The sequence below is a fragment of the Nannospalax galili genome, unplaced genomic scaffold, assembly GCF_000622305.1.
Source record: "Nannospalax galili isolate Female #2095 unplaced genomic scaffold, S.galili_v1.0 scaffold10, whole genome shotgun sequence".
Taxonomy (NCBI): Eukaryota; Metazoa; Chordata; class Mammalia; order Rodentia; family Spalacidae; genus Nannospalax; species Nannospalax galili.
The window spans coordinates 3747227-3759248 of NW_008331140.1; the positions used below are offsets into that span (position 1 = coordinate 3747227).

The 12022-nt window shown below is 39.8% G+C and overlaps 1 pseudogene; it reads right to left on the reverse strand.

The window, feature by feature from the left end:
* LOC103725540 overlaps positions 1–10438 on the reverse strand; it is a 22585-nt pseudogene extending 12147 nt beyond the window's left edge.
* Positions 10439–12022: the final 1584 nt, after the last annotated feature.

Sequence of the window (12022 nt, forward strand, 5' to 3'; positions counted from 1 at the left end):
TATATATATATATATGATGCAATGTGAGGAATCAGGAAAATGGAAAGTATACATGGAGGCAAATGACAAGAAAGAACCCAAAGGAAGGGGATAATAGAGAACAGATGTTACCAGGGGGAGATGGGGAGAGTGGGAGTATTTGGCCGGGAGGAGAGGAAGAAGGGACATGCAAGTGGACAAGGTGTGGAGGAAAGGGGATTTAGGAGAGGGGAGATGGGTGAGCAAAGGTTATTGGGGGCAGAATGGACATAATGGGGAATGGGGTCACTGGGACTAAGGAGCAAGAAGGGAGTCTGAATGGGAGGAACAAGGGTAGAGATGAAAGAATCTTAGGTATTTAGGAAATCGAGAGGAAAATGTAACATCCCTAATACCCCATGAAAAATGCCCATAGAGTGTCTGAAGATTAGTGTGTATGTATACCTGGAAAATGCTTTGCAAAGAACACAGTTCCAGACAAAGGGGACATCCCTTTGAATGGTTGGTGAGAGTGGTCCAGGAGACTCCCAAAATAACACAGGCTATTGTCTGTTCTTGGTTAAATCCCAGAACTAGCAGATAAGACCCTACTGCTGAAGATGGGACATGCTTCAGTGTCAGGACTTAGAGCAATGAAGCAGAAACTGACCTGGAGTCCTTCTACCTAAAGTTTAACTATCATAATTCTAGAGGAAAATATGCAAAATGTCAAGGGAGAAAAACAATTGATGGCCCAACCAAGCCCTAAACCCTAATTATGACTAGGATAGCAAACTACCTCTATCAGTGCACTAGTGGCACTGTAATTTGGAGGGCAACCAACAGCTATTTAATTGGACTTAAAGACCTCTCAATGAGGGTGAACTCATGAGTGGTACTGTAAACTCATTCAAATATGCATGGCAGGAGAGATCACTTATCTTAGAAAAAAACAAAATTTTTCATATCTCTAGACGAATTTCTTGCCATGTCCTAAATTTGCATCCTTATATTTACATAAAGCATATCATATACCACTTATCAAAGAAGTTCCTTTTTGCAACAGATGGTGGCTACTGCAGAATTCCACAGCTCCTCAAGCACAGAGAATATATGTCTGAGAGATCCCCAGTACCAGGTGACACATCTACAGTTGAACTTCTACACCTAGTGTTCATGGAACATAGTGGAAGAGGGGGTAGGGAGAAGATCAAGACATCCCTCAACTCTCACCAGTAAAGCTTCCTTGTACAATAGAGTGTGATGCACACAGAAGGCCACAACTGTCCAAGTTATAAGAAGAAGAGACTGAAGATTATGTATCACTGGATGGGACTCCTTTATTGAACCTCACCATACCCATGGCTCAGGTACCATTGAGGAAGAGGGGGTGGAAAGATTTTAAGAGCCAGGGCTGGTTAGTGAAAACAGGAAAACAGAGGATTTCAGTTCACTGGAAAACCTGTACATGTGGACTTGTTTCAATGATAGCATAGAGCACAGGACCCATGCCAATGTAATTAAACAAGGATTGACTGGGGAGGAGGGACATGTGAGACAGGATGGCCCTAGACTGAGAACTATTGGAGACTGGCTGATGCTGGATGAGGGAGAGTATGCCTTACATATAATCTCCAGATAGGCTGACTAGACTCCCATGAACAAATTTACACTGAAGGACATCTGGGTACAAATTCTTGACTAAATGGGACTTGATTTGTATGGCAGAATACATGAGGTCTTCATGGAGGGAATAAGGGGGACTGTATGAGGGAGTGGGCCAAATTTGATTAAGAACTCATAAAAAACTACAGAAGGTCAATAAATATTTTTTTAAATCCAGATTTTCCTCTCCTTTTCAATGAGCATGGCACATTTTCCAAAACTATTGAAGGGCAAACATTGGGAAGAAGAAAGTCAGCAGGTGTGGGGGAAGAAAAACAATGGTAATGGGGATGAATATTAGCACAATACACTCTATGTATTTATGAAATTTTTTTAAAAAAACAATAAAAAATAATAGTTTTTTTAAAAAGGAGGAAGGTAGGGACTGAGAATGCAGGGGACTGCCTGAGAGCACCCAGATCCTGCCTCCACATCCTGGTGTGCTTCCATTAATTGCTCTGTACCCATTCCCCAACTTAGGATTTTGTGATCCCCCTCCCAAGTCCCCAGGGCAGACCTGTCTTTGCTTGGCTAAGGCTGGGATCCTAGCAGACAGCCTGAGAAGACGGGCTCCGACCTCCTTTGTTGTAGTAGCTGTGATCACAGCACACTGCCAGAGAGTGCTGGGTTCTGGTCTCCCTCTGGCATAGGGGTTGAGAATACAGCAGACTAACTGAGAGTCCCAAAATAGCACCCCCCAGGAAATTTTCCAAATTTTCTCTGAGTTCCTGCTAATAGTGGTCCAAACATCAGAAGGAAACCTGAGTGTACCTCTCTGGAACCTGACTTGGGTTTCTGTGAGCTCTCCTGAATAGGTGAACTGAAGCCATAAGTTCCCTCCAAAATAAAACCTGAGAGAACCTGAAACCTGTACCAAGCAGCTTTACATAACCAATAAGGAAAGGACCTAGGCAAACCAATAATACAAACAGAAGCATACTTCAATTTAATTCTCATATCAGAATCATAAATGACAAAAGAAATTCACATGCTGAAATCACAATGAAAGAATATTAAAATGGAAAGCCAAAACACTATGTCCCCACCAAACTCCACCAGACCTGTAGAAGAGTTCAAGGAAAACCACTTAGAGATAACCCAGGACACTGAATTTAAAAGAACAATCACAAATATGATCAAGGAATTTAACAAATTTAAAGAACACATGAACAAACAAATGAAAGAACTAAATTGAAGAATAAAAAAGGAGACATAAACGTCTGACTGAATTTGCAATTCACAAAGAAACATTGAAGAAAACTCAGGCTGAAATGAAGAAGGAAGTGCAAAACTCAGTAAGGCAACTATAAACAATTGGGGAAACCCACACCTCTAAAATGAATCAAATGGAAAACAAAATCAAGACTGAAGGATAAAGTTGAAGAATTGAACCAGTCCAGCAAAGGTAATGGAAATTTTTTTTTAAAAAACACAGGAATGGAACATGCAAGAGATGTGGGACACCATGAAAAAAAACAATTCTACATATCCTAGAAATAGAGGAAGAAGAAGAATTTTAGGTTAATATTATTGACCAAATATTAAACAGGTTTGTAGAAGAGAATTTCCCAAAATTGATGAAAGACATCCCCATACAAATACAAGAAGCACATAAAACACCAAACAGACAGGATCAGAAAAGAAACTCCCCACGAAATATCATAGTAAAAACTCTAAATGTACAGAAGAGAGAAAACTGAAAGCATCAAAATAAAAACAACAAATCTCATACAAAGAAAAGCCCATTAGAATTACAGTTGACTTCCCAGCACAAACTATAAAATCTAGAAGAGCCTGGAATAAGGTATTTCCAGTTCTACATGACAATACCTTCCAGCCCAGAATACATTAGTGAAAATTTATATTATAGTTGAGTGGGAAAGAAAAATCTTCCATGACATGAATAGCCTGAAAGAATACATGTCCACAAAACCAGCCCTTCAAAGAATACTTGAAGCAATACAGAGAGTGGTGGAACAGCTATACCCTGGGGCAATGAAAGAAAATAAATAAAGGTATAGTTGAGGAAACACAAAATTAGAGAACATAAACAATAATCAAAATGATGGCAACCAATACACACCTTTTAATAATAACCTTAAATATCAATGGAATGAACTTCCCAGTCAAAAGACACAGGCTAAGCAAATCGGTTAAGATACAAAATCCATCTCTTTGCTGTCTGCAAGAAACCCACCTCACCTTCAAGGACAGGCACTACCTTAAGGTAAAATGATGGAAAAGAATATTCCAAGCAAATGGCACTAAGAAACAAGCAGGGGTTGCAATTCTAATATCTGACAAAATAGACTTCAAAGTAAAACTAATCAGAAGAGATAAGGATGGTCACTTCATTCTGATCAAAGGAAAAATTAACCAAGAAGATATTACAATACTTCACATATATGCAACAAACTCTGGGGGACCCAATTTCATAAAGACAACACTGCAAGACTTTAAGACACAGATTAACCCCTACTCAGTAATAGAAGGGGACACCAATGCCCTACTGTTTCCATTAGTCAGAGTTAACTGGGAAACGTATAAACAGGGAGATTTCTGAGTTAAGTGATACCATACATCAAATGGACCTAGAAAACATCTTTCAGTTATTCCACCCAAGCACCAAAGAATACACTTTCTACTCAGCACTCCATGAAACATTTTCAAAAATCTATCACCTTCTGGGCCACAAAATAAAACTACAGAAGCACAAAAAATTGAAATAATTCCATGCATTCTATCAGCCCACAATGCAATAAAGTTCCAAATCAACCCCCTAGTCACTACATGAACTCATGGCAGTTAAACAACAAACTCCTAAACAACGAGTGGGTCAAAGGAGAAATTAAGAAAGAAAGAAATAAAAGGGGGCTGGAGAGATGGCTCAGCAGTTAAGAACACTGGTTGTTCTTCCAAGAGACCCAGGTTCAAATCCCAGAACCCACATGGCAGCTGACAACTGTCTGTAGCTCCCTTTCCAGCAAATCCAATGGCCCCTTCTGTCCTCAGTGGGCATTGCATGGCATGGGTGCACTTACTTACATGCAGGAAATACACTCATGCACATAAAATAAAAATAATAAATAAAATACTTTTTAAAAATGAAAGAAAATAATTCCTGGAATTCAACAAAAAGGACCATACAACACAAAACAACCTCTGGGACACTTTAAAAGCAGTCCTAAGAGGGAAGTTTATAGCTCTAAGTGCCTACATTAAAAAATTAGAAAGAACCCAAATAAATGACCTAATGCTGCAACTCAAGATGCTGGAAAGGTAAGAACAAATAAACCCAAACCCATCAGAAGAGAAGAAATAACAAAAATCAAGGCAGAAATAAAAGAAATAGAAACAAAGAAAACAGTACAAAGACCAATGAATGTAAGAGCTGATTCTTTGTAAAGCTAAACAAGATAGAAAAACCCTTAGTCCAGTTAACCAAAAGAAAGAAAGAGCAAACTTAAATAAAAAAATCAGAGATGAAAGGAGAAACATCACAATCAATATTACTTAAATTATTCAAATGATAGAAACAGAGGGAGCACTCCCAAATTCCTTCTATGAAGCCAGCATCACTCTAATACCCAAACTGGGTAATGATACAACCAAAAAAAGAAAACTATAGACCCATATCCTTAATGAACATAGATGCAAAAATTCTGAATAAAATATTTGCAAACTGCCCACAGATGTACAACAAAAGATCATCCACCATGATCAAGTAGGCTTTATTCCAGATATGCAGGGATGGTTCAATATATGCAAGTCAATGAACGTTTCTAATCATAAATGGACACAAAGAAAATAAACAAAACCATATTTTCATCTCAATAAGTGCAGAAAAGGCTTTTGACAAAATTCAACATGCATTTATATTCAAAATCCTAGAGGGAATTGGACTCCAGGGAGCATACATCAACATAATTAAAGCTATATAAAACAAACTCACAGCCAACATCATTCTAAATGGAGAAAAATTGGAAGCAATACCATTAAAATCTGGAACCAGACAAGGATGTCCACAATATCCACTCCTTTACAACACAGTGCTTGAAATTCTTGCTGGATCAATAAGACAGGAGAGGGAAATTTTAAAAGTACTAATTGGAAACGACCTGGTCAAATTATCACTTTTTGCAGATGATATGATAAGTGATCCCAAAAGTTTCACCAGAAAACTCCTAGAACTGATCAACAGTCTCAGTATAGTGGCAGGTTATAAAATCAACCTACAAAAATCAGAAGGCTTTCTATATAACAATAACAAGCAATTGGAGAAAGAATACCAGGAAATAGCCCCTTTGACAATTGCTGCAAATTATATATATATATATAATCTTGGAATAAAGCTGACCAAAGATACCTAATATCTCTACAATGAGAATTTTAAGTCATTAAAGAACAAGCTTGAAGAAGACCCCAGGAGATGGAAGGACCTCCCATGCTCATGGATTGGAAGAATTAATATTGTGAAACTATATCCTACCAAAAGCAAGATTCAGTGAAATCCCAATCAATATCCCTGTGACATACTTCACAGAATTAGAACAAAACATCCTTATATACATATGGACGCACAAAAGATCCCAGACAGTCAAAAAAAAAATCCCTGAGCACATCTGGGGTAATCAACAGTGAGTGGATTACTATACCAGATCTCAAAGTATGCTACAGAGCTATAGTCATAAAAACATCATGGTACTGCCACAAAATAGACACATAGATCAACGGAACATCATTGAAGACCCAAACCCAAGTACATGAAATTTCAGCCACCTGATATTTGACAAAGGTGCCAAAAACTCACAGTGGAAGAAGGACAGCATCTTCGACAATGGTTCTGGAAAAACTGGATCTCCACCTGCAGAAGAATGAAACTAAATCCTTATCTTTCACCTTGCACAAAAGACAACTCCAAGTGGATCAAACACCTCAATGTGAAACTGGAAACCCTGAAACTATTAGAAGAAAACATTGGCAGTAACGTATAAGATATAGGTGTTGGAAAGGATTTTCTAAATTGTACAGAACTTTCTCAGGAATTAAGGTCAGCAATCAACAAGTGGGACCTCATTAAATTAAAATACTTCTGTATAGCAGAAGAAACAGTCAAAAGAGTGAAGAGAAAACACACAGAATGGGAAAAAGTCTTCACCAGTGACTCATCTGACAGAGATTTAACATCCAGAATATATAGAGAACTTAAAAAACAAAGAATCGAGAAACCAAATGACCCAATTAAAAGATGGGCTAAAGATCTAAACAGAGAGTTCTCAAAGGAAGAAATAAAAACTGCAAAGAAACATCTCAAAAAGTGTTCAACATTATTAGTAATTAGGGAAATGCAAATTAAAATCACCCTAAGGTATCATCTTACCCCAATCAGACTGGCTAGGATCAAGAAAACAAATGACACCAAATGCTGGCCAGGATGTGGAGGAAGGGGAATGCTTATTTACTGCTGGTTGTATTGCAAACTCATGCAACCCATATGGAAAACAGTGTGGAGAACTCTTTAAAAATTAAAAATGAACCTACCATATGGCCTGGTTATACCACTTCTTGGCATATACCCAAAAGACTCATCTTATTGTAGAGATACTTGTACAACTGTGTTTGTTGATTTGAACTTCAATATGCTTCAATTTAATTTATAATTGTGTCAAGATAGGCAATTAAAAAATTCATGCCATAATACCTCTGAAAGTTCTGAACAGTGAGTGCCAACCTGAGGACAACCATAGTCAGGTGCAAGAGACTAGAAGCCAGGTGAGCTCAAGAGGACGAGTTGGAGAGAAAAGATATAGATGTGATATGTGGATGGCCATTTAGACAACAGCTCTGTACCCATTCAGAAGTCAAAGATTTTGCTGTACTGCTGGAAATATGATTGACTCTAGGGGAGAGGTGGGTGGCTTTCCCTGCTCAGAAGTGAAGGAGAAGTAAGTCAATTTATCAAAAAGTCAATAGGAACATGATACCCAGCTGTTGTGTGTACTCAGGGCATACCGGGGATATGAGAAAGCTAACAGTTTGCCCAGGTTAATCCTAACTATAATACCCATGCTTTCAGCATACTCAGCTATGCTTACATGATAATATAACCTGTTCCTCTTTATTGAAATATCTTTCCATGTTCACCAATAGAAAGATTTCATGTCACTCCTTATTTCTGGAAAAAGAAAACGATGTATTCTAATGTTTTGTTTTGTTTTCCTTTTGTAACAAGGTCTGACTTTTGCCCCAGCTGGTCTGGAACTGACTATGTAGAACTACTGGCTACCATATAACAAAATTCTTCCTGTCTTTGTCTCCCACATGCTAGGATTAAAGGCACCTTGCTGGTGATGTGTTCTTAAATGTATCTGCTTTCCTTTTCCTCTCATGACTAGCATAAATTTGCTCTTAAAAATACGGCCTCTTAGTTCTTGTTATTTCTATGAGTTCCATCTCAATAACTACTAAAATGATCAAATCTTTGAGCTAGAACAATGTCCAGTCTGAGTTTGAAAATTTACCAACATGTTAAATGGAATACCGGCCACTCTACAATACATGGTTAGTACGCTCAAGGAATATGCTCATATAAAGTGCTATTTATAGTATTAGTCACCATGACCAAGTATTAAGCCTCATATCTGATTTTTCTACTCTTATACTTGACTATCAGAGGAGCAAAAATATATTTTAAATGAATATTTCTCCTTAAATTTTAAACTACAGTGCAACTAACTACATACAACAACCGCAAAATCTGAGTTCTTCTTGAGCAATGAAGAATTTCCATTCACTTTATAGGAAAAGGATTGAGGAATATAGATCGTAGCCAGAGCAGTTGGTTTGTAGTAAAATGAAGCAATCTGTGATCTAAACAATCTGATTCCTGCATATTACAGGATGATAAAGTAATACTCATTAATTTATACCAGCAATAATCCTTGATAAGGCTTTCATGCTTCTAAGTTCAGTGTACTATTGAGAACTATTGGCTAATTGTGAGTAATGTTGTAATAGTGACATGTTCAAGTATATATGTGTTATTCCAATTTTTGTCTCTTGTGATATTTACTCAGTAGCAGTGCCACTGGATCATATGGTAATACCAGGTTTAGTATTATGAGAATCATTCATATTAGCTTTAATACTGGCTGCACTAATATATTTTCCTACCAATAGTGTAGAAAGTGTTTCTTTTCCAAATTCTCAACAGCACTGGTACTATTTTCTTTTAAAAATCTTTTATTTTATGTATATGAGTGTAGTGCCTGCAAGTATGTAAATGCACCCATGTGGTTCAACTGGATAGAGGTCAGAAGAAGGTGGTGGACACCCTGGAAGTGGAGTTGCAGTTGTTAGCTGCCATGTGGGTGCTGGGAACCAAATCATGTTCTCTGAAAGAGCAATCTGTGCTCTTAACTGCTGAGCCACTCTCCGGCCCCAGTACTATTTTCTTAATGATAGCCACCTGACTGGCATAGGGAAGAGTCCCATTGCTGTTTTATTTTACATTTCCTTGCGGGGCCCTTCCCCACACGCAGCACGATGTGGGCCGAGGAGGGGGAGTGCGCTGCTGCCTCAACCCTCTGTTCCCGAGGAACCACCAGGGCGGCAGGGAGTCTTGTCAAGCAGGAGCTCGTTTGTTAAGCTTTAGGCAAGTGTTTATATACATTTGTGAGCATTGAATGTCCCTCCCTTTACTCCACCCCAGGGTTTGATTGGTCATGGCCACAGGACTTAATTAGCATTTTAGGTTTCAATTTCCCAGAGCTGTCAGGTTCCTATCTCTCCAGGGCTAGGTTTCTATTTTCCAGAACAGTTAGGTTTCCATTTCTTATCACCATTCCCATACAGTCTTTACTTCTCCTGACTGTTAAGTTGTTTTCTATCACCAAGTCCCCATAGCTCCCCCTTTTTTATTTTATTTAGAACCGGGGCCTGTGAAAGAGCTCCAGTAACTGGCCAGACCTTGATTTAGGTAAGCCGGTGTCCTGCCTTGGGTTAGGCTGATGTTTTCAGGGGAGAAGTGGGCAGGCGATCATATTGAATTCTTAACATCATTAATTGTGTTTATTTTTTTTATGAAATTCATAAGCCTATTAACTACATAGGGTTCTATAGTGCAGAGGAGTACAAGGATTATGAGAGGCCCCACGAGAGTAGAAATAAGGGCAGTGAGCCATGGTGAGGCAGTGAACCACTGTTGATACCAGAGCTCCTGTTCTCACTGACGTCTAAGTCCTCTCTTAATTTGTCAAGATTGTCCATAACCACTCCTGAATTATTAGCATAGAAACAGCATTCTTTTTCGAGGGCTTTGCATATACCACCTTGCTGAAGAAACAGGAGATCAAGTCCTCTTTTATTTTGTAAAGCTACTTGAGCTAGAGAGGAAAGAGTCTCCTGGAGAAACCTGACAGCTGTCTTAACTTTATCTAGGCTAGCATCCATATCTGCCCTGATCTGTTGGAGGCCTTTTTGCACCATAATTAAGGATGTAGCTCCAAGGGCCGTTTCCCCAGCTCCAAGGCCAACAAGTGTGGAGACCACAACCATGGAATGCAACTCTTTTTTTTTGTATGTGCATCTCCCGGCCCTGCATTTCCTCAGTGGAGTGATAAATGACATAAGGGAAGAGGAAGACCAGGGCACATATGTCCCCCCGATTGCCGCAACACTGCAAGAGAAAGGCAAGGTGTCAAACCTGATTTTTGGCACAGCCAATAATATGAAGGCTCGGTAGGGATTACCCAGTTACCCCCTGATGAAGTGATGTTTTGACAGCGCCCCCAGGAGTGTCCAGCAGGGTGTCCATGGGTAACACAGGTTATATTTTTACCACATTTAAGAGGCAGGGTGAACCCACCAGTTTTTGTGTTGAGCCCACCCCATCGGCATTGATCACTGTAGTTTTCCATTGTCCCCAGGGCCTCCACCATTGGAGAGCTGGCATCTAGGCACAGCTAGCACGGGTCAACAAGTTTAAGTCTAGAGGCATTGAGAAAAGTGTAAGAAAGCTGCACTGCCTGACGAATGTCCTCATGCCTGGTCCCACTTAAGTCTGGACCAGAATATCCAGGCACAGACGCTTTTGACACCAGGATGTTAGTGTCGAGCATCAGGCTAGTAGTGACATGTGTAGGGCTGGTGGGCCTTGGCAGTGGGAACCAGGCCGGACCCACCATCTCCTGGTAAGGCAGGGGTTCGACAACCCTTCTGATCATCAGTAGGAGGCTAGGTTCGTATCCTGAGACACAGAGTCTTAACCCAAACATCTTTTTAGTTTTTTATCCTTTTTTTGTTTGTTTGTTTTGTAAAGCTGATCTGTATGGAGTTACGATAGTTTGCACATTGCCCATATAATGGGTTTTTAGACAGTTGTCATTGTTTGATCCTACTAACGTGGATAGGTCCTTTACCTTTAATCCAGTACCCCATCCCTGTGCTCTCACATCCCCAGCTTGCACAATAAAAGTCATCCCCCCCCGCAAGTATGTAATTGAGATGTAGTTTTATTGGACCCGGGACAGATGTAGATTATTGTCAGTAGCAATGCATGTCTTTTAAGGACATGCGAGCAACCAGGAGAGTTAGAGGATCACACGAGTGGCAGGGTACATCCCTTACCACTGTCTCCACATTCCGGCCTGGTTTTCCCCTGGCCCATTCATCCGCTCACGTCCCAAGATCCAGCTGTAAGATTGCAGAGGTCAAATTGCAGGTCTGGCCACCATGTAGAAGGGGGGGTGATCTGACTAGTTTTATTGATGGCATCTGATGTGGCCACGTTGATCACCAACCAGGTGACCTTCTGGGGTTGATGTGGATTGTCTAGCCCATAGGCTTGACTCCTCACTTGTAGACAGTTTGGGGTGAGGGCCAACATCAGGAGGATTTGTGCTCCATTTTCTGAGAGAGAGAGAGAGAGAGAGAGAGAGAGAGAGAAAGGCCTTCTCAAGGGCATTTATTCCCTGGTTGACATGTTTAACCTTTTGTTTTTGTTGGCGTTTGTTAGTCATGAAGTTGAGCCACTATAATTTTTTTTTTTAATGGTCATCTTGGTCCCATCTATTGTCCTGTGAGGGAAAATATTTAATGTTTCTAGCAGGTATCCAAATAGGTTTTGTTTCCCCCATGGGGAAGACACATCCATATCCCCTCCCTACGGTTAAGAGTGGTTCTGGTCCTTTTCATTGGGATGTCAAAGGGTCCTTTCATCCGACTTTAACTTGGGGTTTTGAGTCTAATTGCCCCCGTATCTTTGAAATCTTGGAAGGGGGTGATCCTTGGTCAAATTTAAAATATTAATCGTGAAAAGTGCCAGCCCCAACTGTTGATGGGGGCTCACTCCCCCTTTTCATTTTTGTAATTGAATTTTAAGGTTCTGATGGTTGTGTTT